The sequence below is a fragment of the Gorilla gorilla genome, chromosome 1, assembly GCF_029281585.2.
Source record: "Gorilla gorilla gorilla isolate KB3781 chromosome 1, NHGRI_mGorGor1-v2.1_pri, whole genome shotgun sequence".
Classification (NCBI taxonomy): domain Eukaryota; kingdom Metazoa; phylum Chordata; class Mammalia; order Primates; family Hominidae; genus Gorilla; species Gorilla gorilla.
In genome coordinates this window covers 37,835,195-37,849,739 of record NC_073224.2, presented here as the reverse complement: position 1 = coordinate 37,849,739, position 14,545 = coordinate 37,835,195, and the positions used below count along the sequence as shown (strand labels likewise).

General features: G+C 42.2%; 1 protein-coding gene across 5 annotated transcripts in view; it reads right to left on the bottom strand.

The window, feature by feature from the left end:
* LOC129528932 (cyclin-J-like protein) overlaps positions 1-14,545 on the bottom strand; it is a 164,971-nt gene that overhangs the window by 114,261 nt on the left and 36,165 nt on the right. The gene's annotated exons all lie outside the window — the stretch shown is intronic.

Genomic DNA, 14,545 nt, shown 5'->3' with positions numbered 1-14,545 from the left:
AACAAAAGAGAAATTCTGAAAGAATAAATGACCTACAAAGGAGCTTCTCTTCTATTGGTCAGTAGTTGTAGTGTTTTAGGAGGAGAAAGCTCAGTGAAGAAAAGGAAAGACCTTCCTGTTAAAACCTGAGTTCTTACCTGTAAGGGATTCTGAATAACCAAGAAAAGCTACCATCTTGGAAGGTGCACCCAGTGGCCCAATATGGAGAAGCAGAGAGTGACTATATAAGTTTATAAATGAAGGGCAGGTATGTAACAGAGGGCTGTTTCCAATAAACTCAACTACATCCCAAAATAAAGCTCAAAAATATTAGTAGGAATGTAAAAATGCCCAGCACTCAATATGCTGAAATTGACAATGTCTGGCATACAATCAAAGATAGATACCAAGAAACAGGAAAACTGACCCTTGGTGAGGAGAAAGATCAGTCAAGATAAACTGACCCAGAACTGATCCATCTGTTAGAATTCACAGTCAATGACATAAAAAATAATCATTACAACTATATTATATATGTTCAAAAGTTAAGTAAATACATGAAAGATATTTTTTGAAGACTCTTATCAAACTTCTAGAGATTAAAACTATAAAATCTGAGATAAAAATACATTGCTGGGATTAACAGCAAAGTAGATACTGCAGAAGAAAAGATGAGTGAACTTGAAGACATCAACACAAACTATCCAAGATGAAACACAGAGAAGAGCATCCATGAGTTGTAAGCAGCCTAATATACATGCAACTGGAGTTCCCAAAAGGTAGGAGAGACGGGGACATAAAAATATTTGAAGAAATAATGGCTAAAATTTGGGTAAATTTTATAAAATTTATAAATTTGATAAAACTACAAAGTCACAGATACAAGAAGCTTCATGAATCCCAACATGAAGAAAATGACACCAACACATATCATAGTCAATGTGCTCAAAACTGGTGATAAAGAGAAAAATCTTTTTTTTTTTAAACGGAGTCTCACTCTGTTGCCCAGGCTGGAGTGCAGTGGCGCGATCTCGGCTCACTGCAAGCTCCGCCTCCCAGGTTCACGCCATTCTCCTGCCTCAGCCGCCCCAGTAGCTGGGACTACAGGCACCCACTACCGCACCTGGCTAATTTTTTGTATTTTTAGTATAGACAGGGTTTCACCGTGTTAGCCAGGATGGTTTCGATCTCCTGACCTCGTGATCTGCCCGCCTCGGCCTCCCAATTTTTTTTTTTTTGAGACAGAGTTTTGCTCTTGTTGCCCAGGCTAGAGTGCAATGGTGCGATCTCCGCTCACTGCAACCTCCACTTCTTGGGTTCAATCAATTCTCCTGCCTCAGCCTCCAGAGTAGCTGGGATTACAGGCACGTGCCACCACACCCGGCTAATTTTTGCATTTTTAGTAGAGACGGGGTTTCACCATGTTGGTCAGGCTAGTCTCGAACTCCTGACCTCAGGGGATCCACCCATCTTGGCCTCCCAAAGTGCTGGGATTACAGGCGTGAGCCAACGCACCCAGCCAAGGGAAAAATCTTAAAAGTAGTTAGAAAAAAACTACATACATGCAAATTTCTTATCAGAAAAAATGCAAGCAGGGGAGGAGCCAGACCAAGGCTGCAGAATAGAAGTGTTTACTGATTGTCATCCCCCACAGGAACACCAAATTTAACAACTATTTACACAAAAAAGCACCTTCATAAGAACCAAAAATCAGCCGGGTGTGGTGGCTCACACCTGTAATCCCAGAACTTTGGGAGGCCAAGGTGGGCGGATCACTTGAGGTCAGGAGTTTTGAGACCAGCCTGGCCAACATAGTGAGACCCCGTCTCTACTAAACAAAAAAAATACAAAAATTAGCCGGGTGTGGTGGCATGTGCCTATAAATCCCAGCTACTCAGGAGGCCGAGGCATGAGAATCACTTGAACTGGGGAGGCAGAGGTTGCGGTGAGCCAAGATTACGCCACTGCATTCCAGCGTGGACAACAGAGCAAGACTCTGTCTAAAAAAAAAAAAAAAAAAAAAAAAAAAAAATCAGGTGAGCAATCACACTACCTGTTTTATGTTTTTGTTTTGAGACAGAGTCTTACTCTGTCACCCAGACTGGAGTGCAGTGTGCAATCTCAGCTCACTGCAACCTTCACCTGCCAAGTTCAAACAATTCTTGTGCCTCAGCCTCCTGAGTAGCTAGGATTACAGGTACCGACCATTACGCCCAACTAATTTCACAGTACCTGGTTTTAACTTCATATCACTCAAAGAGGCACTGGAGAGGGTAGGAAAAACAGTTTTGAATTGCTAACACCATCCCTCCCCATTCCCCTGCCAGTGGTCAGCTGTGTGGCACAGAGAGAGAATCTGTGTGCTTAAGGAAGGGAGAGTGCATTGATTGTGAGATTTTGCACTGGAATGCAGTGCTGCCAACACTGGGCAGAACTCAGCCGGGGCCCAAGGAGGGATGATTTAGATCAACCCTAGCCAGAGGGGAATCCCCCACTCCACTGGTCAGAACTTGAATTTCAGCAAGCCTTGTCACCGCAGGCTAACGTGCTCTGAGCCCTAAATTAACTTGAAAGACTGTCTAGGCCATAAAGAGTACAACTCCTAGATGAGTTCTAGTGCTGTGCTGGGCTCAGAGCCAAAGGACCTGAGGAGCACACGACCTAATGAGACACCAGCTGAGGTGGCTAAGGGAGTGCTTGCATCACCTCTCCCCCAACACTAGGCAGTACAGCTCACAGCTCCAAAAGTGACCCCTTCCTTCTGCTTGAGAAGAGGAGAGGAAAGAGTAAAGAAGACTTTGTTTTGCTACTTGGATATGAGCACAGCTACAGAAAGATAGGGCACTGGGCAGAGTCATGAGGCCCCCATTCTAGGGCCTAGCTCCTAAACAACATTTCTAGACACACCCTAGGCCAGAAGGGAGCCCACTACCGTGAAGGGAAGGTCCTATTCCTGATAGGATTTATCATCTGCTGACTAAAGAGCCGTTGAGCCCTGAATAATCAGCAGTGGTAATCAGGTAGTACATACTGAGGGCCTTGGGTTAGACTCGGACATGCTGGCTTCAGTTGTGACCCCGCAGATTCACAGCTGTGGTCGCTACGAGGAGAGAACCCTTCTGCTTGAGAAAAGCAGAGGAAAGAATAAAGAGGACTTTGTCTGGAGCTTAGGTACCAGCTTGGCTACAGTGGGGAAGAGCACCAACCAGGCTCTTGGGGTCCCTGATTCCAAACTTCAGTTCTTGAACAGCATCTCTAGACCTATCCTGGGCCAGAGGAGAACCCACTGCCCTGAAGGGTGAGTCCCAGGCCTGAGAGCATTCAACACAAGCTGACTGAACAGCCTTGGGCCTTAAATGAACATCCGCAGTATCCTAGCACTGCTCCCCATGGGCCTGTAGTGGTGCATGAGGAGAGACTCCTCTGCCTGCTGGGGAAAGGAGAGGGAAGAGTGGAAAAGACTCGTTCCAGTGGGTTTGGTGCCAGCTCAGCCACAGTAGAATAGAGCACCAGGTAGATTTCTAAGGCTCTGAACCCTGGACAGCATCTTTGGACCCATCCAAGGCCCAAGGGAACTCACTGCTCTTAAGGGGAGTATACAAGTTTGACTGGCTTCACCACCTGCTGAATGCAGAGCCCTAGGGCCTTCAGCAAACATAGGCAGTAGCCAGGTAGTGGTTACAGCAGGCCTAGGGCAAGACCCAGTGGTGTGCTGGCTTCAAGTTTGACCCAGTGCAATCCCAGTGGTGGTGGCCACAGGGATACTTGTGTCACCCCTTCCCCAGCTCCAGGTATCTCAGCACAGAGAGAGAAACTCTTTGTCTGGGAGAATTTAAGGGAAGAGAAGAAGAGTCTCTACCTGGTAATCTAGAGATTCTTCTAGATTTTATCCAAGACCACAAGGTTATACCTCTATGAGTCTGCAAGAGCCACAGTGTTACTGGGCTTGAGGTACCCCCTAATGCAGCTATGGCTACGCTGACCAAAAACTTAGATCACAACACTCAAGTCCCTTCAAATACCTGGAAAGCCTTTCCAAGAAGGATGGGTACAAACAAGCCCAGACTGCAAAGATTACAATAAATACCTAACTCTTCAATGCCTAGACACTGATTGATATGGTTTGGCTGTGTTCCCACCTAAATCTCATCTTGAATTCCCACATGTTGTAGGAGGGACCTGGTGGAAGGTAACTGAATCATAGGGGCAGGTCTTTCCCGTACTGTTCTCGTGATAGTGAGTAAGTCTCATGAGATCTGATGGTTATGATAAGGAGGAGTTTTCCCCCACAAGCTCTTTTCTTTGCCTGCCACCATCCATGTAAGATGTGACTTGCTGCTCCTCGCCTTCTGCGATGATTGTCACCCCTCCCCAGGCACGTGGAACTGTAAGTCCAATAAACCTCTTTCTTTTGTAAATTGCCCAGTCTCATGTATGTCTTTATCAGCAGCATGAAAATAAACTAATACAGTAAATTGGTACCAGTAGAGTAAGGCATTGCTGAAAAGATACCAAAAAAAATATGGAAGCAACTTTGGACCTAACAGGCAGAGGTTGGAACAGTTTGAAGGTCTCAGAAGACAGGAAAATGTGGGAAAGTTTGGAACTTCCTCGGAGACTTGTTGAATGGCTTTGACCAAAAGCCTAATAGTGATATGGACAATAAGGTCCAGGCTGAGGTGGTCTCAGATGGAGATGGGGAACTTGTTGGGAACTGGGGCAAAAATGACTCTTGCTATGTTTTAGCAGAGACTGGCAGCATTTCGCCCCTGCCCTAGAGATTTTTGGAACTTTGAATTTGAGAGAGATGATTTAGGGTATCTGGCAGAAGAAATTTCTAAGCAGCAAAGCATTCAAGAGGTGATTTGGGTGCTGTTAAAGGCACTCAGTTTTATAAGGGAAGCAGAGCATAAAAGTTCAGAAAATTTGCAGCCTGGCAATGTGATAGAAAAGAAAAACCCATTTTCTGAGGACAGATTGAAGCTGGCTGCAGAAATTTGCACAAGTGAGGAGAAGCCTAATGTTAATCCCCAAGACAATGGGGAAAATGCCTCCAGGGTATGTCAGAGGTCTTCACAGCAGCCCCTCCCATCACAGGCCCAGAGGCCTAGGAGAAAATGGTTTCAGGGGCCAGGCCCAGAGTCCCGTGCTGTGTGCGGTCTAGGGACTTGGTGCTGTGTGTCCCAGCCACTTCAGCCATGACTAAAAGGGGCCAAGGTACAGCTCAGGCTGTTGCTTCAGAGGGTGGAAGCCCTAAGCCTTGGCAGCTTCCACATGGTGTTGAGCCTACAGGTGCGCAGAAGTCAAAGAACTGAGATTTGGGAACCTCCACCTAGATTTCAGAAGATGTATGGAAAGACCTGGATACCCAGACAGAAGTTTGCAGCAGGGACAGGGCCCTCATAGAGAACCACTGTTAGGGCAGTGCAGAAGGGAAATGTGGGGTCGAAGCCCACACACAGAGTCTCTACTGGGGCAGCACCTAGTGAAGTTGTGAGAATAGGGCCACTGTCCTCCAGACCCCCAAATGGTAGATCCACTGACAGCTTGCAGCATGTGCCTGGAAAAGCCACAGACACTTAATGCCAGCCCATGAAAGCAGCCAGGAGGGAGGCTGAACCCTGCAAAGCCACAGGGTTGGAGCTGCCCAAGACCATAGGAACCCACCTCTTGCATCAGTGTGACCTGCATGTGAGACATGGAGTTAAAGGAGATCATTTTGGAGATTTAAGATTTGACTGCCCTGCTGGATTTCAGACTTGCATGGGGCCTGTAGCCCCTTTGTTTTGGCAAATGTCTCCTCTTTGGAATGGCTATATTTATCCAATGCCTGTAACCCCATTGTAATTAGGAACTAACTTGCTTTTGATTTTACAAGCGCATAGGTGGAAGGGACTTGCCTTGTCTTAGAAGAGACTTGGGACTGTGGACTTTTGAGTTAATGCTGAAATGAGTTAAGACTTTGGGGGACTGCCAGGCACAGTGGCTCACGCCTGTAATCCCAGCACTTTGGGAGGCCAAGGCGGGCAGATCACTTGAGGTCAGGAGTTTGAGACCAGCCTGACAAACGTGGAGAAACTCTGTCTCTACCAAAAAATATAAAATTAGCCGGGCGTGGTGACGCATGCCTCTAATCCCAGCTACTTGGGAGGCTGAGGCAGGAGAATCACTTGAACCTGGGAGGCAGAGGTTGCAGTGATTGCAGAGATTGCAGAGATTGCGCCATTGCACTCCAGCTTGGGCAACAAGTGTGAAACTCTGTCTCAAAAAAAAAAAAAAAAAAAAAAAGACTTTGGGGGACTGCTGGGAAGGCATGATTGGTTTGGGAATGTGAAAACATCAGATTTAGGAGGGGCCAGGGATGGAATGATAACAGTTTGGCTGTGTCCCCACCAAAATCTCAACTTGAATTCCCACATGTTGTAGGAGGGATCCAGTGGGAGGTAATTGAATCATGCGGGCAGGTCTTTCCCATGCCGTTCTTGTGATAGTAAGTCTCACCAGATCTGATGGTTATTATAAGGGGGAGTTTTTCTGCACAAGCTCTTTTTCGCCTGCCGCCATCCACATAAGATGTGACTTGCTGCTGCTCCTTGCCTTCTGCCATGATTGTGAACCCTCCCCAGCCATGTGGAACTTTAAGTCCAATAAAACTCTTTCTTTTGTAAATTGCCCAGTCTTAGGTATGTCTTTATCAGCAGCATGAAAACAGAATAATACACTGATGAACATCCACAAACATCAAGACTATCCAGGACCTCAGCAAACGAACTAAATAAGGTACCAGGAACCAATCCCAGAGAGACAGAGATATGTGACCTTTCAGACAGAATTCAAAATATCTGTTTAGAGAAAACTCAAAGAAATTCAAGATAATACAGAAAATGTATTCAGAATCCTATCACATAAATTTAACAAAAATTGAAATAATTAAAAATAAGCAGAAATTATGGAGTTAAAAAACGCAATGATCTACTGAAGAATGCATCAGAATCTCTTAATAGCAGAACTGATCAAGCAGAAAAAAGAATCAGTAAGCTTGAGAAGAAGCTATTTGAAAATACACGGAGAAGACAAAATAAAAAAGAATGAAGCATGCCTACAAGATCTAGAAAATAACCTCAAAAGGGCAAATCTAAGAGTTATTGGCCTTAAAGAGAAGGTAGAAAAAGAGATGGGGGTAGAAAGTTTATTCAAGATGATAATAACAGAGAACTTCCACAACCTAGAGAAAGATAACAATATTCAAGTACAAAAAGGTTGTAGAAAACCAAGCATATTTAACCCAAAGAAGACTACATCAAGGCATTCAATAATCAAACTCCCAAAGGTCAAGGAAAAAGAAAGGATTCTAAAAGCAGCCAGAGAAAAGAAACAAATAACATACAATGGCAATATGTCTGGCAGCAGACTTTTCAGTGGAAACATTACAGGCCAGGAGAGAGTGGTATGACATATTTAAAGTGCTAAAGGGAAAAACTTTTACTCTAAAATAGTATATCTGGAAAAAAAAAAATCCTTCAAACATAAAGGAGAAATAAAGACTTTCCCAGACAAACAAAAACTAAGGGATTTCATCAATACCAGACCCTTCCTACAAGAAATGCTAAAGGGAGTTCTGCAGTCTGAAAGGAAAAGACATTAATGAGCAATAAGAAATTATCTGAAGGTACAAAACTCTCTGGTAACAGTAAGCACACAGAAAAACACAGAATGTCATTAACACTGTAATTGTGGTATGTAAACTACTCATATCTTAAGTAGAAAGATGAAAAGATGAACTGATCAACAAAAATAACTAAAACAACTTTCATGACATAGACAGTATAATAAAATATAAACAAACAACAATAAGTTAAAATGCAGGAAGACAAAGTTAAAGTGTAGAGTTTTTATTAATTTGGGGGGTTTTGTTCATTTGTTTTTTGCTTATTTGTTTGTTTATGCAGGCAGCGTTGTCATCAGTCTAAAATAATGGGTTTGTGGGCATTTCAGTTACTCCATCTAAACTATAGGACTGGATTTGGGGTTCTCCAATATAAGCAGGCAGAAGAATCTCCTAAAGAATTTGTTTGAAATTCAGAAATCGACTTAGGAGATTAAGATGGTGGATACGAGGAAAGACTAGCTTGCGCGTCCCACTCAGATGGACAGAACAGCACGTGGAGACTCACATCGTGAACTTTTGCTCCAAGAACTACCATAGGAACATACCAAGAAAGCCGAAAGAATCCACACACCCTTTGAAGGAACTTCATCACCCCTGCAGACTCCCTGAGACGCCAAAAAACTGTGAGTCCGCTTGCTTTCTCAATGGGGAGGCTCATGGGGAGGCTGCTTGCTTTCTCAATGGGGAGGCTCATGGGGAGGCTGCTTGCTTTCTCAATGGGGCAAGTTCTCAGCCCTGGTCACCAGCTGCCTAGAAATAAACTTGGTGCTGTTGCAGGGGCATGGTGGGAGTAAGATCAGCTTTAGGACTGTGGGCTGCTTGGGAGCAGGGTGAGGCCTGTAACTGCCGGCTTTCCCCCAGTTCCCTAGCAACCTGTACCTCACATCTCAAAACTAACATTGAATGTAAATGTCCTAAACACTCCACTTAAAAGACACAGAATGTTCTTTTTGCTTAGGATAGCTTTGGCTATTCCAGGTCTTTTGTGGTTTCATATAAATTTTAGGATTTTTTTTTATATTTCTGTGAAGAATATCATTGGTATTTTGATAGGGATTACATTGACTCTGTAGATTGCTTTGGGTGGTATGGACATTTTAATAATATTGATTCTTCCAGTCCATGAACATGGACTATCTTACCAGTTTTTGGTGTCTTCTTCAGTTTCTTGCATCAGTGTTTTATAGTTTTCATTGTAGAAATCTTTCACTTATTTGGTTAAATCCTAAGTATTTAACCCATTTCCTATTTAGACAAAAAAAGTGCAGCTCGCTGCCAGTGCTCATTTCTCAGGGCAAATGGGTAATGGGTCAAATTTATTTGTAGCTATTGTAAATGGTATTACTTTCTTGATTTCTTTTTCAGATTGTTCACTGTTGGCATATAGAAATGCTACTGATTTTTGTATGATGATTTTGTATCCTGAAACTTTACTAAATTTGTTTACCAGTTCTGATAGTTTTCTTAGTGGAGTCTTTAGGTTTTTCTGAATATAAGATGTATTATCGCAAACAAGGCTAATTTGACTTCCTCCTTCAATTCTGATGTCCTTTATTTCTTTCTCTTGTCTGTTTGCTCCAGTTAGGACTTGAATAACAGTGGTGAAAGTGGGCATCCTTGTCTTGTTCCAGATATTTGAGGAAATGCTTTCAGTTTTCTACTTTAAGTATGATATTAGCTGTGGGTCTGTCCTAGATGGCTTTTATTGTATTGAGGTATGTTCCTTTAATACCCACTTTTTTGGAAGATTTTTATCATGAAGGGATGTTGAATTTTTTCGAATGCTTTTTCAGCATCAACTTAAATGATCGTATAGTTTTTGTCCTTCATTCTGTTGATATGATGTATCACACTGACTGATTTGCATATGTTGAAACATCCTTGCATCCCTGGGATAAACCCCACTTGGTAATGATGAATGCTTTTTTTAATGTGTTGTTGAATTTGGTTTTCTACTATTTTGTTGAGGATTTTTGCATCAATGTTCATGAGGAATATTGGCCTGTAGTTTTCTTTTATTGGTGAGGCTTTGTCTAGTTTACTGGTAATACTGGCCTCATAGTGCATAGTTTACAAGTACTAGGTTTACAAGTATTCCCTCTTCCTCTATTTTTTGGAATCATTTGGGCAGGGTTGGTATTATCAATTTTAAAATATTTGGTAAAATTCAGCAGTGAAGCCATCAGGTTCCAGGCTTTTCTTTGCTGATGAAATTTTTATTATGGCTTCAATCTCATCACTTGTTATTTGCCTGTTCAGGTTTTGGATTTCTTCATGGTTCAGTCTTGGTAGGTTGTATGTGTCTAGGAATTTATGTTTCTTCTAGACTTTCCAATTTATTAGCATATAATTGCTCATAGCCACTAACCATCCTTTGAATTTGGCAGTATCCGTTGTAATGTCTCCCTTGTCATCTCTGATTTTCTTTTTTTTTTTTTTTGAGATGGAGTCTCGCTCTGTCGCCCAGGCTGGACTGCAGTGGCGCAATCTCGGTTCACTGCAAGCTCCGCCTCCTGGGTTCATGCCCTTCTCCTGCCTCAGCCTCCCGAGTATCTGGGACTACAGGCGCATGCAGCTACGACCACCTAATTTTCTGTAGTTTTAGTAAAGACGGGGTTTCACCATGTTAGCTAGGATGGTCTTGATCTCCTGACCGTGATCCGCCCGCCTCTGCCTTCCAAAGTGCTGGGATTACAGGCTGAGCCACCGCGCCCAGCCTCTGATTTTCTTTTTTTTTTCTTTTTTCTTTTTTTTTTTTTTTTTGAGATGGGGTCTCCTTCTGTCGCCCAGGCTGGAGTGCAGTGGCGCGATCTCGACTCACTGCAAGCTCCGCCTCCCGGGTTCACGCCATTCTCCTGCCTCAGCCTCCCAAGTAGCTGGGACTACAGGCGCCCGCTGCCACGACCGGCTTTTTTTTATTTTTATTGTTTTGTATTTTTTAGTAGAGACGGGGTTTCATCGTGTTAGTCAGGATGGTCTCGATCTCCTGACCTCGTGATCCGCCCGCCTTGGCCTCCCAAAGTGCTGGGATTACAGGCGTGAGCCACCGGCCCGGGCTCTGATTTTCCTTATTTGGGCCTTCTTTCTTTTTTTCTTAGTCTGGATAAAGGTTTGTCAATTTTATCTTTTCAGAAAACCAACTTTTTGTTTCATTGATCTTTTGTATTGTTTTCTTCATTTCAATCTCACTTATTTCTGCTCCGATCTTTATTATTTCTTTTCTTCTACTTATTTTGGGTTTGGTTTGCTCTTTCTTTTCTAATTCTTCAAGATACATCATTATATCGTTTATTTGAAGTTTTTCTTCTTTTTTGATGTAGGCACTGATACCCATAAACTTCCCTTTTTTGATGTATGTCATAGTTTTTGGTATGTTGTGTTTCCCCTATCATTTGTTTCAAGAAAACTTTTTCTTGAAAAACGTTTTTTTTTTTTTGAGGCGAAGTTTTGCTCTTGCTGCCCAGGCTGTAATGCAATGGCACAATCTCGGCTCACCGCAACCTCTGCCTCCTGGGTGCAAGTGATTCTTCTGCCTCAGCCTCCCAAGTAGCTGGGACTACAGGCATGCGCCACCATGCCCAGCTAATTTTGTATTTTTAGTAGAGACGGGGTTTCTCCACGTTGGTCAGGCTGGTCTTGAACTCCTGACCTCACATGATCCGCCCACCTCGGCCTCCCAAAGTTCTGGGATTACAGGCATGAGCCACCATGCCTGGCCAAAACTTTCATTTTTTTATCTCTTCATTGACCCACTGGTCATTCAGGAGCATACTGTGTAATTTCCCTTTGTTTGTATAATTTCCAGAATTCCTCCTGTTATTGGTTTTTAGTTTTATTTTATTGTGGTCAGAGAAGATATTTGATATTATTTCCATTTTTTGAATGTTTTAAGACTTGTTCTGTACCCTAACATAGGGTCTTTCCTTGTGAATGATCCATGTGCTAAGGAAAAGAATGTGTGTTCTGCAGCCATTGGATGAAATGTTCTGTAAATATCTATTAGGTCCATTTGGTCTATAGTGCAGATTAAATCCAATGTTTCTTTGTTGATTTTCTGTCTAGGAGATGTGCCCAACGCTGGAAGTGGGGTGTTGAAGTTTCCAGCTATTGTTGTCTCTCTCTCTCTCTCTTTAGCTCTAGTAATATTTCCTTTACATACCTGTGTGCTCTTATGTTGGATGCATATATATTGATAATTGTTATATCCTCTTGCTGAACTGACCTCTTTATCATTATATAATGACCTTTTTGTCGCTTTTTATAGTTTTTGTATTGAAACCTATTTTGTGTGATATAAGTATAGCTACTCTTGCTCTTTTTAGGTTCCCATTTGCATAGAAGTGGTGAAGTGTATTTCTTTTAGGCATCAGATCACTGGGTCTTATTTTGTTTTGTTTTGTTTTTAATCCATTCAGCCACTCTATGCCTTTTGATTGTTGAGTGTAGTCCATTACCAATTACTTATTATTATTGATAAGTAAGGACTTATTCCTGTCATTTTGTTGTTTCCTGGTTGTTTTATGGTCTTCTCTTATTTCCTTCCTTCCTGTCTTCCTTTTAGTGAAGGTGATGATTTTCTTGTGGTATGTTTTAATTTTTTGCTTTTTAATTTTTGTGTATCCATTGTACGTTTTTAAATTTGAGGTTACCATGAGGCTTGCAAATAATATCTTGCAAACCCATTATTTTATTTATTTTTTTAAATACAAACTAAGGCTTTTTCTTCAATTATCTCTATCATCCACAGTAAAAGGAAATAAGTCACCTGCAACTGATGCCGAACCCTCCTGCCAATGAGAGATAAGCAGCTCTGGGTAATTTCACATAGCCCAGCAAAGACAGTTTCCTTGAATTCTTATGAAAAATTGGCCCTAAAATCTATCAGGATGACTTATTCATGAGAATCATCTGAGATACCCATTACAAATATAGTTGTCCACAATCTTAGGTGGTTGTGGGAGAGGAAAGCTCCTGTAATTCTGAATTTTGTGGTTTTTTATTTTTAATTTTTTTATTTCAATAGGATTTTTGGGGAACAGGTGGTGTCTGGTTACATGAATAAGTTCTTTAGTGGTGATTTCTGAGATTTTGGTACACAGCAGTGTACACTGTGCCCAACGTGTAGTCTTTTATCCCTCACCATCCTCAATCCTTTTCCCCAGGTCCCCAAAGTCCAATGTATCATTCTTATGCCTTTGTGTCCTGATAGCTTAGCTCCCACATATTAGTAAGAACATGTAATGTTTGGTTTTCCATTCCTGAGTTACTTCACTTAGAATAATAATTTCCAATTCCATCCAGGTTGCTGTGAATGTCATTATTTCTCTCCTTTTTATGGCTGAGTAGTATTCCATGATGTATACATATATACCATGTTTTCTTCATCCACTCATTGATTGATGGACATTTGGGCTGGTTCCATATTTTTGAAATTGTGAATTGTGCTGCTATAAACATGCATGTGCAAGTATCTTTTTTATATAATGACTTCTATTATCATATAGAAAATGTGATATCACTTCATTTTAAATGGTTTTTATGCAAAAGACAGGCAATAACAAATGCTGGTGAGGATGTAGAGAAAAGGGAATCCTTATACACTGCTGGTGGGAATGTAAATTAGTACAACCACTATGAAGAACAATTTGGAGGTTCCTCAAAAAAACAAAAATAGAGCTATCATATGATCCAGACATCCCATTGCTAGGGAAATACCCCCCCCTCCCAAAAAAAGGAAATCAGTATATTGAAGAGATACCTGCACTTCCATGTTTACTGCAGCACTATTGACAATAGCCAAGATTTGGAAGCAACCTAAGTGTCTATGAACAAATGAATGGTTAAAGAAAATGTGGGACATATACACAATGGAGTACTATTCAGCTATAAAAAAAAGAATGAGAGGCCGGGCACGGTGGCTCACGCCTGTAATCCCAGCACTTTGGGAGGCCGAGGCCGGTGGATCACGAGGTAAGGAGTTCAAGACCAGCCTGGCCAAGATGGTGAAAGCCCGTCTCTACTAAAAATACAAAAAAATTAGCCAGGCATGGTGGCAGGTACCCGTAGTCCCAGCTACTTAGGAGGCTGCGGCAGAGAACTGCTTGAACCTAGGAGGCGTAGGTTGCGGTGAGCCGAGATCACGCCACTGCACTCCAGCCTGGGTGACAGAGCGAGACTCCATCTCAAAAAAAAAAAAAAAGAGAGAATGAGATTCTGTCATTTGCAACAACATGAACGGAACTGGAGGTAGTTATGTTAAGGAAATAAGCTAGGCACTGAAAGACAAACTTTGCGTATTCTTACTTATTTGTAGGAGCTAAAAATTAAAACAACTGAACTCATGGAGATAGAGCGTACAATGGTGGTTACCAGAAGCTGGGAAGGGTAGTGGAGTGGGGAGGAAGAGGGGATGGTTAATGGGTACAAAAAAATAGAATGAATGAATAAGAGCTAGTATTTCTGCCAGGCACTGTGGTTCACGCCTGGAATCCCAGCACCTTGGGAGGCCAAGGCGGGCAGATCACATGAGGTCACGAGTTCTGGTCTCGAACTCCTGACCCTGTCTCTACTAAAAATATAAAACATGAGCTGGATGTGGTGGCGTGTGCCTATAGTCCCAGCTACCCGGGAGGCTGAGGCAGGAGAATCACTCGAACCCAGCTTGCAGTGAGCTGAGATTGTGCCACTGCACTCCAGCCTGGGCAACAGAACGAGACCCCATCTAAAACAAACAAACAAACAAACAAAAAACCAAGTATTTGCTAGCACAACGAGGTGACTATAGTAAAAAATAATTTAATTGTACACTTTTAAATAATTAAAAGAGTACAACTAGATTGTTTGTAACACAAACGATAAATTCTTGAGGTTATGGATATCTCATTTATCCTGATGTGA